Source organism: Callithrix jacchus, chromosome 6, assembly GCF_049354715.1.
Source record: "Callithrix jacchus isolate 240 chromosome 6, calJac240_pri, whole genome shotgun sequence".
Taxonomy (NCBI): domain Eukaryota; kingdom Metazoa; phylum Chordata; class Mammalia; order Primates; family Cebidae; genus Callithrix; species Callithrix jacchus.
Genome location: NC_133507.1, coordinates 142,018,060 through 142,035,662, shown reverse-complemented (window position 1 = coordinate 142,035,662; position 17,603 = coordinate 142,018,060). Strand labels below are relative to the sequence as shown.

The 17,603-nt window shown below is 38.6% G+C and overlaps 1 long non-coding RNA gene across 3 annotated transcripts in view; it reads right to left on the bottom strand.

The window, feature by feature from the left end:
* LOC144576829 (uncharacterized) overlaps positions 1 to 17,603 on the bottom strand; it is a 741,704-nt gene that overhangs the window by 516,089 nt on the left and 208,012 nt on the right. For 2 of the 3 annotated variants that reach the window (XR_013519398.1, XR_013519400.1), the window contains exon 3: positions 5,989 to 6,113. The exons of the other annotated variant lie outside the window; for it this stretch is intronic. This is a non-coding gene — a long non-coding RNA (uncharacterized LOC144576829). The remainder of the gene's footprint in view (positions 1 to 5,988; positions 6,114 to 17,603) is intronic. 3 annotated transcript variants of the gene reach the window in all.

Here is a 17,603-nt window from a genome sequence, read left to right as displayed (position 1 = left end):
AATACTACCCACCTCAAAGAGTTGTGACAATTAAATAAGAAAATGTCTAGAAAGATGCTTAGTCAAGCTCCTAATATATAATAAGAATTAAATGAATGTTAGGTACTACAAATGATTAACGTCAAGCTATCCCTTGACTTCTGATAACCACATTTTGCAAGAGTTAAACTTTCAGAATCATTTGTTGCTTGTTCTTGCTGGGGTATTTTTTGGTCTATTTTTGAGGTCCATTGTGTGGTGTTACCCTTTTATCTGAATCATGCTTACACTTACTTTCCTCAGTTTTGTCCCTCTCTTTATTAGAAGAAATGGCCAATAATTCAGGTGCCCAATAATTCAGGGCTGGGTAACTCACCACACATTGAATCAACAGGGATTCCAATTTAGAAGCGTTTCAACAGATATCATCCTCTTTGAATATTTCAAAATGATGGACATGGCTGTTTTCACAATTTCAAATTACCATATGTGTCCATCACTCAAATTTGTTTCCATTCACAAATAAGTTCTATGGTGTTGTTCCTGAAAAGAAAGGAACCACAAATCCAAATTTCCATATACATCGGTTTTAGTCATTTTCATTCCCATCAAGATTTGGCAAGGGAAGGGGAGGTTTATAAATTGATGATAGGAGTAAATTATGCATAATCCCATAGGTCAGCAATGTCTTAAAGCATGTTAAAAACTAAAGGTCAAATCCTCAAAAGTCAAAGTTATTTACCAAAGGCAGCAATCTTATTTTACTTATTTTAAGACCACAAACACTCTTATTTCCCAAAAGGTCTCAAAGGTTTGCTTGTACTGTAAGTAGAATTGGAAATAAAGCTAACTTTGGTCCTCTCCTAATTGCAGACCACCCTGCTGTTTGTGGCAGGGTGGTCTCTTCCTCATGCCACAAATACACCAGGCCCATTTCCATTTTCTTGCTTTTACTCAAATTTTTTCCATCCTCTAAACAAATACTCTCTCCGTTCAAATCCTGGGCTGCACCATTTATTAGCTCTGAGATCTTGGAAAATGTATTTAACATTCTCTAAACCTCAATTTCCTCATCTATAAAATGGAGATATTAATAAAAACAGTATCTATCTCCAATGGTTGTCATCATGATTAAATTGGATGGTGATTTAATTTTTTAGCCCTTTTCCTGGCACTATATAACATACACTTTATGACCAAATATATTGTTGCTGCTGTTATGCTGCCTAGTCTATTCCACCCACCTACAAAGATTTACCCCATATTCTCAGGTAGTTTCTGTCTTCACTGTGTGTACCGTATGAGTTGCACTCAGCACTTGATATTTTATATATATATATATTCCATGAACAACATGGGTTTGAACTTATGGATCCACTTATACCTAGATTTTCTTCCTTCTCGGCCAACCCTGAGACAAAAAGACCAACCCTTTCTCTTCTTCCTCCTCCTCTGCCTACTCAATGTGAAGATGAAAAGGATGAACACCTTTTTGATAACCCACTTCTACTTAATGAATAGTAAATATATTTTCTCTTCTTTATGATTTTCTTAGTAACATTTCTTTATCTCTAGCTTGCTGTATTATAAGAACATAGTCCCACAGCCTGGCATCTGCAAGGTGAAGATCCAGGAAAGCCCATGGCTTCGTTCAAAGGCCTGAGAGCTGGAAAGTCAAGGGCAAGAGAAAACTGGTGTTCCAGGCCCATTTTCAGGCAGAGAGGGAATTCAATCTTCCTCCGCCTTTTGCTCTCTTCTGGCCTGGGGAAGATCGGATGAGGCCAGCCCATGATCCTCACTCAGTCCACTGATTCAAACGCTCCTCTCCTCCAGAAACATCCTCACAGACACACCCAGAAATCATGCTTTAACAGCCATCTGAGCATCTCATGGCCCAGTCAAGTTGACCCATAAAATTATCACTTAAGAACACACCTTCAAATTCAGGTTGTTTTTGAATGCCTACGTATGATGTTCTAAAAAGCATGTACCTATGAGGTATTAGAATGAATACATCCTTGTTTAATTTCCATAATAGAATATGTAAAGTAATATTTTATTTGTCTTAAATATGTCTTTAATATAAATATACCTATTATGTTCCATAAAGAAAAAAGAACATAGCATATAATACATCTAACAAAAAAAGTCTGTTAATTGACTGTTTTTGTTATAGGTAAGGCTTCTGATTAACAGTGGGCTATTGGTTAAGTTTAGGGGAGTCAAACATTTTGTACAAATTTTTTACTGCATGGAAGTTCAGCACCCTTAATCCCCACCTTGTTCAAGGGTTAATCTATATCTTCTTCATACTATTGTAAATGCCAATACTCTGTTCTCCTTCTAGGCACACAAGGAAATTGTCCTTTCCCACCCTTCCTGCCATTTGGAGTGGGGCAAGCCCAAATGAATAGTTCTGGCCAAGGAGTTGTAGTCAAAAGTGACAAATCCCTTTCAAGCTACTGCATTTAATTGCGGGCGAGAGACCCTCTAGAACCCTTTCCTCAGCTCCAGTCATCAATCCTGGAAGCATTCATTGAGACAAGCCCCTGTTAGCCTAGATCCTAAGTGACTGTGATAAGCAGAATCTACACTACTCCAACAATAAAATGAATGAACTACTGATACACACACTAACACGGATGAATCAAAAAAACACGTTAACCAAAAGAAGCTAAATAGAAAAGAGTATATTCTGTATGATTGCATATCTGTGAAATTGTGGAACAGATAAAACTAATCTGTAGTGACAGAAATCTGTAGTGCTGGGCCAGTGGCTGCATAGGGCACAGGATGGGGGATACTGTGAAAGGACACCAGGAGAATTTTGTGGGTGATAGGAATGATCTATGTCTCGATTAACGTGATTTTTTATAACTCATTGGACGGGACTCTTAAAATAAATGCAGTTCATTGTACATAAATTCTACCTCAATGGAGTGATTTAGAAACAAAATGAAACAAAAATAAGCAGCATCTTTCTGATAATTCTTGCTAGGTTTGTAATTTAATAAGAAATAAATCCTGTTTTTTAAGTTTCTGAAACTAGAAAGGAAGGTTGTTTGTTACTGCAGCCTATCCTAACTAACATATATACATTGGTTTTATCCTCTTGACCAGAATGTCAACTTTTCTTTCCTTTTTTTTTTTTTTTAATTATACTTTAAGTTCTGGGGTACATGTGCAGAATGTGCAGGTTTGTTACATAGGTATACACATGCCATGGTGGTTTGCTGTATCCATCACCCTGTCATCCACATTTAGATATTTTTCCTAATGCTATCCCTCCCCTATCCCTCCACCCCACAACAGGCCCCCCAGTGTATAATGTTCCCCTCCCTGTGTCCATGTGTTCTCATTGTTCAATACCCACTTATGAGTGAGAACATGTGGTGTTTGGTTTTCTGTTCTTGTGTCAGTTTGCTGAGAATGATGGTTTCCAGCTTCATCCATGTTCATGGAGAAGGAACAAAGTCTTACCCTTCTTTCCACCCCACAGCATTAATCACAGGCCTAGATATATAGTATCTTCTACTTGACTTGGGCCAACCTAAAAATTTCAACATTGCAATTGAGATCCAAAAGGAAAAATGCTCCCAGAAACCGGTTTCTAGTCACTAAGCGGAAAACAAACAAACAAACAAAAATCCATATTTAAATAGGATCCTAGGTCCTATATTCTTCATCAAGACAGATCCTAAGAGAATCTAATGGCAAATCCCCAACACCAGGTATGGCAGAGCTGTAATAGTAGCTGCAAACCAGGCTGCAGTAGCTCATGTGACTCAGGGAGGCATGGACTGAAGGTGTTACTATTGGGAAAGAAAGTTAAGGAGTAATTGCAAGGAGAAGAACATCGAAGCATCATTTCCTGAAATCAATTTGTCATGAGTACATCTGCCTAAGGAAAGGACCATTTGGTCATTAGAGAAACGCAAATCAAAACCACAATGAGATACCATCTCACACCAGTTAGAATGGTGATTATTTTAAAAAAAAAATCAGGAAACAACAGATGCTGGCAAAGCTATGGAGAAATAGGAAAGCTTTTACACTGCTGATGGGAGTATAAATTAGTTCAACCATTGTGGAATACAGTAAGTGATTCCTCAAGGATCTAGAACCAGAAATACCAGCAATTCTATTACTGGGTATATACCCAAAAGATTATAAATCATTCTACTACAAAGACACATGCACACATATGTTTATTGCAGCATTATTTACAATAGCAAAGACTTGTAACCAACCCAAATCACCATGGAATACTATGCAGCTATAAAAAAAAGAATGACTTCATGTCATTTTCAGGGACATGGATGAAGCTGGAAGCCATCATTCTCAGCAAACTAACACAGGAACAGAAAACCAAACACTGCAAGTTCTCACTCATAAGTGGGAGCTGAACAATCAGAACATATGGACACAGGAAGAGGAACACTATACACCAGGGCCTGCTGGGGGATGGAGGGAAAGAGGAGGGAGAGCATTATGACAAATACGAGTGCATGCAGGGCTTAAAACCTAGATGACGGGTTGCTAGGTGCAACAAAAAGCATCGCACATGTACACCTATGTAACAAACCTGCACATTCTGCACATGTATCCCAGAACTTAAAGTAAATTTTTTTTAAAAAAGGACAATTTGCTTGATTTCTCAATGATATTTCTGACGCTGTTTAGTATATTTACAAAATAATTGTTTGACCCCCAAAAATCATGCATTTCATGGTGAAAAATCACATGACAGTTATCAACAAAATGGAACAGTTCAGATAACCCAGAGAACAATCCCCTTTGTTTTGCTAGGTTACGTGCTAATGGCAGGCTTGATAATGTTCCACACCAATAACCCACACCAACCCTGAGTAGGAGTGAGTCATACACCAAGACTTAGTAGGGCGATTTCAGAGATCTACAAACAAGAGAGGGCTGACAGCCAGATGAGAGGAGACTGCGGATCATCTAAGTATGTTTTAAACTAAAAGAAAATGCACGTAAATGAGGTTCTCCTCCAAAGGCTTCTACACTTAGTAGACAATCAGAATCGATAGGCACACTTTTCCTTTTAGAGACAGGGTCTCATTCTGCTACCCAGACTGGAGTGCAATGGCACAATCACAGTTCACTGAATTCTCCAATTCCTGGGCTCAGATCAAATGCTCCCCCTACCTCAGCCTCTAGAGTAGCCAGGACTACAGGTGCATGACACTGTACCTGGCTATGATTATTATTATTTAAAATGAAGTCTTGCTCTGTCACCAGGCTGGAGTGCAGTGGTGCAATCTCAGCTCATTGCAACCTCTACCTCCCAGGTCCAAGTGATTCGCCTGCTTCAGCTTCCTGAGTAGCTAGGACTACAGGTACATGCCAGCACACCCAGCTAATTTTTGTATTTTTTAGTAGAGACAGGGTTTCACCATATTGGCCAGGATGGTCTCAATCTCTTTACCTCATGATCCTCCTGCCTCAGCCTCCCAAAGCACTGGCATTACAGGTGTGAGCCATCACAGCCGGTCTACCTGGCTATTTTTTAAGTATTTTTTATAGATACAGGGTGTCACTATGTTGCTCAGGCTGATCTCAAACTCCTGACCTCATGCAATCCTCCCATACAGACACATTTTTAAGAATATAGATTACCAGGCAGCATCCCAAACTGATACACTTTGAATCTCCTGGGATAAGACAGAGAATACTTGAAACACACATAAATAAGGTAGAATGCTTGCTAGTAATACTATTGTTGGTTAAGTTTGATGATCAGTTTGATCTAGGGAACCTCAACTCTATTTTCCTGGAAAAAAAAAAAATCATTCCTTCTGCAGCTAGGAATATTTTGGGTCCTAGAGAGAAAATCAAGGTGCTGCCCGTCCTATAAAGTCACCTGGAAACCTGGGAGAATAAAGAGAGACGTTGGTAGGGACTGTTCCAACTTTCCCTCTTGCCATTAGAGACCCAAGAACTAAGAGTAAGTAGGGGCTTCTAGGAAACCCGGGTGGTCCTCACCTTGTTTTAATTACGTAACTCCACTGTCAGGTGTTTTCCTGAGGGACAGAGGCTCTGTGCAGTTACTGACAAACCTGAGAGGCAGCCTGGGAGTCTTCCAGCCTTCTGTGCTGTCATTTTACCTGCTTCAAGAGAAAGTTCAAGGCAATGTAAATAATGTATATCTTTTCTTTAAAAATCAGTGTAAATATTTCATAGACTGTACAGTAAATAATAAATACATTTGGCAAAAACAATATAAATATTTGATAGTTTGCAGAGCAACTCTTAAGCCTGGAATTACACATGAATGTTCAAAAAAAAATCCAATAAATCCTAAATTACATACAAATGGTTCAAAAGCGACCCAAACAGAGTCATGGATGCAGTTTTAAAAATTGCTGTGTTTCTCTCTTCACCAGGGGAATGTTAAATCAAGATGTCACTGTCTGTAACCGCCGGCTTGTGAATCATCTGAAATTTTGGTAACTCCCAAGTGCCTATGCCTTCTGATAATACTTGGCTTGCATCTTAAAACAATGAAAATGCCCTCTGCCTATGAGAGAAATTTAGGAATACCACACTATGTAGCTGCTGCTTTTAATCCAAAGAATTTCCAATCCTGCAATCATTGCCCCATAGAAAGATTGAATAGTAAACATCAAATGCATCTTGCAAAGCAAGCAGGTAAGATTTCTCAGACCCATCATCGGTGGGCCGAATTTGGAGGAGGAAGCTTCAAACAGTTACATGCTTTTTTCAGGTTATCAGGGACTTGTTTTATATTCGTAAAATAATCAGTCCCTTCTGCCGCTGGCTCCTGGTTCTTAATCTCTTCCATCTTCAAATTTCTGTGCTCTTCTATAATGATGTGGAACTCCAGTCCCCACAATCCACACAAGTTCATCTGTGTCCTCCTCCACTCCTATTAATTCCTGCCATGTATGCCCTTCGAGACTCAGTCCCAAGAGGGCTCCCTTGGGAGATCATTCTCACTGAAACTTGCATGTGCCTCTATTGTAGCATGTGTCCTAGAAAATTCAAAGAGTTGTTTACATTATTTATTCACCACCATATCCCAGAACCTAGAAGAGTATCTGGCACATAGTCAACTCCATAAATATTTGTTGAATAAATAAATGAAGGGATGCATGCATGTCTGTCTTCCCTAGTGACCAAGGATAGTTATGTTGTTTTTTGTGAGACAGAGTCTCACTCTTTAGCCTAGGCTAGAGAGCAGTGGTGTGGTCTTGACTCACTGCAACCTCTGCCTCCCAAGTTCAAGCAATTATCACACCTCATCCTCCTGACTAATTGGGATTACAGGCACATTTCACCATGCCCAGCTAAGTTTTTGTATTTTCAGTAGAGTTGGGTTTTCATCATGTTGGCCAGCTGGTCTCAAACTCCTGACCTCAGATGATCCATCCACCTCGGCCTCCTGAAGTGCTGAGATTATAGGCATAACCCATCACACCCAGCCCAAGCACAGTATTTTACTATTTTTATACATCATGTTTTCAGAACCTGTTCCAGGACCTCACACAGAGTAGGTGCCCAATAAAGATATATTGAGTGGATAAAAAGACCTAACCAGGTAACGTGTCAGTGTGTAATGACAGCAGATTCTGTAAGCAAAAGAGAAAGGAAGAGGGAGAGAAGAAACAGGGAAGTGCCAAACTCCAGCTTTACTCTTCCTATTGAAATATACATATCCCTGGGGAAGATTAATAAGAAAGAGTTATGAGGAGCAGGAAGGGTACATTTTGTTTTCGAAAATAAATTATGAGTTTTAAAAAATCTTTCTGGTTACACCCATATAGCATTTATACAGCACATCCTTCTAAGAAGCTCAAAGCACAGCCACATTTGGTATGAAATCACTCCTGGGCAGTTGATGGAGGTCATTTATTCATCTCATTTTCGCCTTGGAGGAAGAAAAGCAAATTAAAGGAAAATTTCTAAAGATTTGTCCAGAGGCACTCAAACATGCAGCAGCAGACCCAGCGTCCTTGCCACAGCTCTTTAGAGCACATTGACCCAAAAGATTAGGAGGGCCAATCTGATATTAAGAGCTCCAGCTGTCTATAATCTACTAATCAACAAAACTTCTTGCAATCTTAGCTCTTTGGACAGCGAGGAATAAGCTGAAAGATCTGTGCAGTGTACGTAGGTGTTCCAACACATCCTATGGTTTGAAGGTAAAGAAAACTTTCAGTTAAGTTCAGTAAGGAGTGGTGTAAGGGAGTCAATCAGGTTTGTAGCTCTTTAAGTGTTTTAGCTATTTGTAATAAAGTACACCCTAGGATATTGACAGGGAGAGGCATCCAGAGAAAAATAAGATGTGGTTTCTGACCTCATGGAACAAAGAATCTAGTTGACTAATAGACTAATAGGCTAATACAATAATCTAGTTGAATAATCTAGCAGACAAGACAAGCACTCAGGAAATGTTTAAACCTGCATTAGATGGCAGGTTTAATTAAATGAAATAAATAACACACCATTTAGGGTTCTGTTTGCTGCATGAAACAGTGACTGAAGTAGAAAGAAACTTAGCGTAAGCCCATGGGTTACCATGGGATAGAAAAGAAGGCTGACGAGGCCTGAAGCCTCAAAATGAATTAACAGTTATTTGTGTCTTCCAAGATTCTATTCAAGATTCAAAGTCTCAGTAGAAAGAGTCCAGTGGGCTGGTCCCTTTGGCCATATTGGAGCAATAATAGGAAGGATCTACTGAAAGAGACCTGTATGGACTTCTCAGCCTCTCACACAGGAGGGCAGAGCCTCTGGGTTTATCATTAATCTATGCTGCCACCCACTGAGTAATTCCCCCAAAGGGCACTGAGGTGCTGTCAGGAGGGAGGAATGCAAGAAGGGCAACCTAAAGATGGCAAATGCTCCTTACCATGAAAGAAATTCAGCAGAGGGGGAAATCTCTGGACATCAATCACAGAAGAATCATGGAGGAGGTGGGACTTCAGGTTGGTAGATGTGTTCCCAGCACTTAATTAGATGGAGCAAGAAGAAAACTCATGACTAATGCAGGAAGAGGTTAGGACAGCAGATAATGCTGTCAATGCAATAAAGTTCATTGGACTTAAATAGTAATAATAAATAAATATATATATATATATAAAATATATATATATATATATATTTTAAATGCATCATTTTATTTGGTTGCCAGGCAAGAGAATATATTCCAGTGAAGAAATGTACTGAACTAGGTGAAAGGTAAAAGTTGGGAATTTTAAAGTTGAATAATCTATATTCAAAATGCTTGGGATCAGAAGTGTTTCAGATTTTGGATGTTTTTAAATTTGGGAATATTTGCATTAGACTTGCCAACTGACCATCCTAAATCCAAAAATCTAAAATCTTAAATGTTCCAATGAGCATATATCCCTTGAGCATGTTGGTGCTCAGAACATTTTGGATGTTTGATTGTTTTCGTTTTTGATTTTTGGATTTGGGATGTTGAACCTGTATTTGCAAATGAGTTGATCTTGGTTATGTCAAACCTGCTCTCTGCACAATGCGGAATAAGCCAATAGTGCTGTGCTATGTACGTGAGTGTTCCAACGGGTCCTATTGTTTGTAGGTAAAGAAAGTTTTCAGTAAGGGCTGATGTAAGGGAGTCACTCAGGTTCCAAGTTCTTTAATTGTTTTAGCTAGTTGTAATAAAACACAGTATTCTGTTTTGATATCTCTTTGGTAGGAGAAAAACTTTCCTTTTAGACTGCTGGCTACAGTTTTAGTCACATATAAGAATAGTAATGTTTATATGTGCATAACAAATAAAGTTTAAACTTTAATGTTTACCAATTCTTTCATAAATGTTAACACAACTGAGCCTCACAAAACTTCTATGCCATATCTATGATCTCTGTTTCTGTTTTCATTTTACAGAAAAGAACCAAGTTCAGAGAGGTAAATGACTTGCCCGAGACAGCAACCAGGGTCAGCCAACTGACTATGAATTTCTTTTTCCAAGTCATGCTTCATAAGGAGGCAGCAAAATATTGTACCACAAATGAAATGTTAGTAATTCATGATTTCCTAAAATCTAGATGGAATTAAATAACCTAATAAACATATATATATATATATATATATATATATATATATATATATATTTAAGATAAAGATAAAATTCCTCTGATTAAAAAAACTAATAACAACAGCTCTTTGAATGGGAGAAATAGTTATGGAAAGCATGTGTCATCAGGTATCAAATATTTACTCAGTGCTTCACTTTCGGCAAACTCTCCTCCAAGACAAGCCAGGGCCTGTGACCAAGAACCTGGGAAAACCATGAGAATCAGACTGGATGGAGAAATGAGAAAGAGGCAAGACTGGCCTGCAACCAGAGTTTAAGGGCAAGGAATCCAAAGGATTTCATTGAAGGCAAAGCTACAAATCAGAAGGAAGCAAGTGATTGAACCAGAACTTCTCTGCAAAAGCAGAAAAGGCAGAAAGAAATCAGAGAGTTACAATACTAGAGCCAGAAACCTCAATCACGTTGGTGGGAAAGAGGTTTTTGGAGGGTAGGGAGTTTCCCTGAGGCTCTATAAAGAAAGAGATGTTGGAAAGAGGGGAGCAGGCTCCCAGAACCTGGTGAAAGGGAGATATAAGAAAGCCCAAGAAAGAATCATCCTCAAATAGCTTTGAATCAAGCTGTAAAGATAAAATATAAACATTGAAAGATACCCTTAATAGCACAGGACAGGAAACCAATAACAAATGAAAGATATTAATGGCAGACACAGGAGGTGAGTAAAGGAGAAGACCATTCCAGGCTACATCAGCCTCTGAAAATTCCACGAAGGAATGACACAGACCTTGAGAAATGCGCTTATGGCCCGTATCTCTTGTCAATTTGCTTTGAAGTGCACTACTAGGCTTAAAACTTACTTCTCAATTTATCACTCCTGAGGAGCGTAGCCCTGGCTCCCTTCATTTTTTTTTTTTTTTCTAATCCTACACTAGATGATTTTTCTGAAAGCCAGCCAAAATATCAGATGACGCTGCCTTCATTTCACCGAATTTCAACAGACCTATATTGAGGGCCTCCACTCGGCGCTTAGCACTGTACAATGTGCTGGACTTAGAGAAATTAATAGGAAACAGGCCCCTATCCTCAAGAAACTTAGAGTCATTTATTCAGAAAATACAGACATACGCAAACACTTAATGTGGAAAGGTCTACAAAAAGAAACAGTATAAAAGCTAAGACCAGTGAATTCTATCACGAGGAGGAACTTTGTTCATTCATTTATTCAGCACATTTTTTAGCATTGACTAAGTGCCCAGCACTGTGATGAGCACTAAGAATCACTCACTGATCATTTAGTAAGCCACAGTGCTTCCTGAGGAGTAGTTTATATTTTAAGGCGGGAAGAAGTCCATCTGAGTGAGAACCAAGAAGAAATGTTTTGGTCATCCTGAGACTTTAGCATGAAAGGATAAAGAGTTGCTGCAGAATGGGTCTAATGTGGTGATATGGTTTGGGTCTGGGTCCCCACCCAAATCTCATTTCAAATTGTAATCTCCAGTGTTGGAGGTGGGCTTGGTGAGAAGTGATGGGATCATGTGGGTGAATTTCCCCTTTGGTGCTGTTCTTAGTATACTAAGTGGGTTATCTAATGGTTTAAAAGAGTGTAGCACTGCCCCCTCCTCTCTTCTTCCTCACACTCCAGCCACTTAAGATGTGCCTGCAAGATGTGCCTAGTTTCCCCTTCACTTTGAGACATAATTGAAAGTTTCCTGACACCCCACCACCACTTCCAGCTATGCTTCCTGTAAAGCCTGCAGAACTGTGAGCCAATTAAATATCTTTTCTGTATAAATTACTCAATCTCAGGTATTTCTGTATAGCAATGCAAGAAGAGACTGATATATTTAGTTTCATCATGATGAAGAACTTCTTGATACATGACCTATTCCCCCATATCCCTTCCAAACCATTCATGGTCCTCTTAGGAATTTGCCATGAGCACAAGTAACAATCCCAAATACCGGTCATTTAAACAAGATTCCTGTATTACTCATAGAAAGGAGCATTCACTACAGCAGAAAAGTCTATGCATGGGCAGAGATGGGACACAATTCAGGGTGGCATCAACTCTGCCTTGCACCACTCATATGCATTCTGGTGCAGGCCAAGGGGAAGCCAGCTAGAGAGTCTACATCTCACCACCCCAGAAACTGTCCCAGGTTCTTTGTCTCTGCCAAACTTACAGAGTTGCTGAAAGACTGGATGACTACCAGTCAGAATAATCTCTGGCCACTGATGAGTACCTACCCCATAAGGTTGTTAGGAAGATTCAATGAATTAATAAATTGAAGGGTTTAGAACTACCTGCTACTTAGAACATATCCCGTAAGTAACAGCTATTTTACTGTTATTCAGTAGTCAGTCCAAATATGTCAAGCAATTGCTTTTCAAATTATAAACGAACAAGGAGAGAATGAGGAAATCAGTTTATTAACTAGATTTGAGACATAGGGAAAATGTGTAATTGGCTGCAAAATTCCGATTTAAATAAAAAAACTTAGAACCATGATTATCTCCCTGGTTATAAAAGCTGAGTGGCCATGCCCTTCTAGTTATTAGTAATGGCAAACATCATGTGTATGTGTTAATACATGTGTATATATGTGTGCCATGTATATGTACATGTCCACTAATTAAGGAAGCCCTAGAGACAGCTATAAAAGGATCTTTTTATATATAATAAGCAGCTTTTTGTTTTCTCTAAAATGTCTATCAAGGAATTCCCCTCTTCATTTCTCCCATTCATTCTAACCTCACCTGGATCTTCCAGAATGCTAGAATGAGAATGACATTTTGGATATGGCTTCTGATATCTTTCCCTTTTCAGTAATCTGAGTCCTGCCACCTGGAAAACAAAAACAAACTATGCCATTATTACTGTCTAAAGGAGGGGAGAGCATAAACACTTAGGCTGGAAAAGGAAGTGGTGGGAACTCCCAGACTAATCTGGGTGATCCCCAAAGGGGAGGGTACCTGCCTCTTGTTTTTCAAGATGAACACTACAGAAAGCATTAGCTTCCTTGAGAAGATAAAACTTGGGCATACAGCCAAATTGATGAGGTAGGTATCCAAGCAGATCTTTGTGACAAAGTGTGACATCTGGGAGCCCAGAAATTTCAGCAAATCCTGTCAGCAAGGAGTGCTATGGGGACCAGTGGGCTGGCATGGGATTACTGAGATTGTAGGTCAGCCAGGGCATGGACCGTGGTCTTCAGCAAAAGTAGCCAACGTGATTCCCCTGAAGCAGGTGAGCCCAGATACACTCAGCATGCCATAGCACTAGATGCCAGTGACCATAGAGAACAAAGCACCTCTCAGAGGAATCCAGCAAGGACCCACCAACACCTACCACCCAATCCTCACCCTCCATAGCTTATGCAGAGTTCCTCTTGCACTGTGTGTGATTGGGAAGAAGGAAGAAGAGAGGAGATCTCCTCAAAGGAAGAAAACTTGCTTTGACGATTTGAAAGAAACTAATAGAAATGCCACTGATTAAATCATCTTTGATTGATGAGATCAAACTTCCCCCCATTCCACCATAAACAAAACTGAGGGGTTCAAAGCAAGGTGAGGTCCACCATAAAAATAAAGTTGCATGTTTTTACATATCTGGTTAAAAGACTATGCATAGATAGCCCAGAGTTATAGTGAATGGCTTTCTGAATTTTCTGGGACATCCAGTATTATCTATAAATAATTTATTCATGGTCCCCATAATCTTAAATTTAACTTAGAAAACATGAAGTATTGTCCAAAGAGTTTTATCATTTCAGAAATTGTTGAATTTTCTAAGGAAAGAACCATAATGCTTTTCCCAATTAAAAGGAAATATTGCTAAACATGTAGATAACATGTACGTAGGCTTCTCACAAGCAAGTGAAACTTCTCTTCCAACAAAAGGTTACTCCCACTTCCTTTAAAGAAAGCAAATTTTTCTTTTGGCCTCCTTTTATATATCTATATATTTTTTATTGTGTTTTAGGTTTTGGGGTACATGTGAAGAATATGCAAGATTGTTGCATAGGTACACACATGGCAATGTGGTTTGCTGCCTTCCTCCCCATCACCTATATCCGGCATTTCTCCCCATGTTATCTCTGCCCAACTCCCCACCTCCCACTGTCCCTCCCCTAGTACTTCCCCACAGACCCCAGTGTGTGATGCTCCCCTCCCTGTGTCCACGTGTTCTCATTGTTCAACACCCACCTATGAGTGAGAACATGCAGTGTTTGATTTTCTGTTCTTGTTTCAGTTTTCTGAGAATGATGGTTTCCAGGTTCATCCAAGTCCCTACAAAGGACACGAACTCATCGTGTTTTTATGGCTGCATAGTATTCCGTGGTGTATATGTGCCACCATGTGTATTTTACCTGTCCAGTCTATCATCAATGGGCATTTGAGTTGGTTCCAAGTCTTTGGTATTGTAAACAGTGCCACAATGAACATTCATACGTATGTATCCTTATAATAGAATGATGTATAATCCTTTGGATATATACCCAGCAATGGGATTGCTGGGTCAAATGGAATTTCTATTTGTAGGTCCTTGAGGAATCGCCACACTGTCTTCCATGATTGTTGAACTAATTTACACTCCTACCAACAGTGTAAAAGTGTTCATCTTTCTCCACATCCTCTCCAGCATCTGTTGTCTCCAGATTTTTTAATGATTGTCATTCTAACTGGCATGAGACGGTATCTCAGTATAGTTTTGATTTGCATTTCTCTAACAACGAGTGACGATGAGCACTTTTTCCTATGTTTGTTGGCCTCATATATGTCTTCTTTTGTAAAGTGTCTATTAATATCCTTCGCCCACTTTTGAATGGGCTTGTTTGTTTTTTCTTGTAAATCTGTTTTAGTTCTTTGTTGATTCTGCATATTAGCCCTTTGTCAGATGGGTAAACTGCAAAAATTTTTTCCATTCTGTTGGTTGCGGATTCACTCTAATGATTGTTACTTTTGCCTTTTAAATAAAAAAAGAAAATCTGCCATACTGCATATATACTACTCCCAACTTATAAAGAGAAGGTAAGTGCCCAATATAAATATTACAGCTAAAGAAAACCAGAAAGAATAAAAATTATTATAGAATTAAAATTAAAATGCCCACAAAAGCGAGGAGAGCAGAATAGGTGTTAAAAATAAATTCTGGGCTCAAAGAAACATATTAAAAGGTCCCATTTCTTCACTAGATAAAGACTACAAGGTTCATGCTTTTCTGTTCTGAAATGTTTCTCAAATGTTTCCCAAATTCCAGGGAAGTCTGGTGCCTTTCCAGGGTGGGAATTTGAATATTTTAAAGAGTGCATAGCTGGAGATGCAGCAAAAGATAAATAGCCTTAGGTCAGCATGAGAACTTGAAATTGCCGTTGCAAAAAAAAAAAAAATATAGTAAACACATGATAAAAGATAATTTTCCCTTTTAATGGAAAAGAAATGCAAAACAAGATAATGCAGAGATGTGATATTACAATTTCAAAATCAAGGAGCAAATATTTTTAGTGATAATATGCAATTTTGATGAGGTTTCAGTAATGCAAGGACTCCTGGCAGCCTACAACCTTTTGGTGAGCAACAGGGTAATCTATAACAAAAGCCATAGAGATGACCCTGTTCTCTAAACAGCAATACTATTATCCAAATTCTGAGAATTAACATAAAAGAATTCAGAAGAATCAAATAGCTATCTACACAAAGGTATTTACTACCTTTTGGCGGTCTTTTCCACACTGCCAAAGCAAACAAAAAACCTCAAAAACTAGAAACAATTAAATGTCCAAAACAGGTTTATGACACATTAACATAATAATATTCTGCTTCCTTGAAATTATTTACAATGGAATCCATATAAAAATAAGAAGCCATATTTATTATATAATGTTAAGTGGAAAAATAGTATATCAATATGTGCCTACCTTCTTTCAAAAGACATAGAAATGCGTGCAATATGAAGATAATAAATACAGGTTTGTTGTATAGCAAAGTTCCATTTTCTTACTTAAAAACTCCTTAATATCATTTTTGTGATTTCCATAAACAAACTATTCTGTCTCTTCAAAAGTGTATTTTTTAAGAAAGTCTTTTCAAAACGCAATGTGTCTCTGATATGGATCCATGTAGCAAAACTACAGTGTATTTAAAGAATTCTCTTTCAAAGGCAGAAAACTTAGAGATTAACAAAGAAGGGAGGTAAAAGAGTTGGGGAAAAAAACATTATCTGGGAGAATCCTGTCTCACTAGTAACCATTTTTTAATGCAAGAAAGCCAAGTGGTTGAATTTTTGTATTTTGTTTCACTTTTTTTTCCTTTCTGAAGCTTTTTCTGTCTTAACTATGGAAGGTAAGAGATTTTTAAAAATAAAATAAAAACTCTTATTGGTTAGCTACACTACAGAACTCACTGCCAATTCTAAACAGAAAAGGGAACAGCAGCTTTGACCAGAGTTAACAGCTAAATAAGATTCTTACACCTAAGAAATTAATGCCCCTACCAAAAGTACCCATAGGAGCTTTTAAAATCAAAGCTCAAAGTAACGTGTGGGTAGCCATGCCTTGGACAAAGCCCAATATTTGAAGGTTAAAGTGTTTTCTAAGGAGAGAATGGAAACCAAACTCAATTAAGGAGAGATGGATAGTAAATTGAATTTAGTGCTCAAAGGTGCATTATACTTTGGGATTTGTACTTCTTTACATAGTCAGCACGGTAGAGCAGAAAAAGCGCTCCACCAGGCATCAGAAAATTGGGTGCTAATCACCACTTTGCCACTAACTACCTAATGGCCTCAAAAAGGAAAAATGCTTGTGTTTGGTTTTGTTTCATTTGAAAATTGAAGAAATTGGGTTAGATGGCCCATGTCTGCTCATAGGACAGATCTGTTCCTGGTGGGACTGCCTCCGAGGCTGGTACTAGATATTTGAGAGACCGCAGATTATGTCAAGAAGGGTTGCTGTCATTGAATAATTATTTCCCAGAGGTTAGGTCTCCATTGCTAATGCTCTCCAGCCCAAGAGCACCAGACCTATATCCATATTCAACAAAATCAGGTGTATTGGCTCATTACATTGAAGAAGACACCACATTATGGAGAACCATGAAATGGGCATCTCAGTTACAGGGTTTTAGAATCGCCTTGTGTTAGGATTTGGATTTGGTAATTTAAAGAAAGGCTCAAGAAAGCAGTTTTGTTTCACATAAGGCACTATCAAAAAGGAGGGCAATTCTATTACTGGGTTTCTTAATATTTTTTTTTCTGACAGGAGAAACAGTGAGGCTAAAGCTACAATCGGTAAAGCAGCAGCAATGATTCACATTAGCCCAGAAAGGGAAATGTTTGGCCATTTCAGTCTGGACATGCTCTTGTCTTTGACTCTGTTCAAACATGTCTAGAGTTCTTTTATTTTTGTCTTGCTCCATCCACACTGGTGATGGGTATTGTCTAATATTGACATTCTGTGAAATTGTTTATGTCCTATAGAACTCTACGGTCTAGCTGTTACAAGCAGACGACTCCAAGCAGACAAGGGTCAGAGGAGGCACTTTTCTTTCTTACCATGAAGGAAATAATTAACTCTAG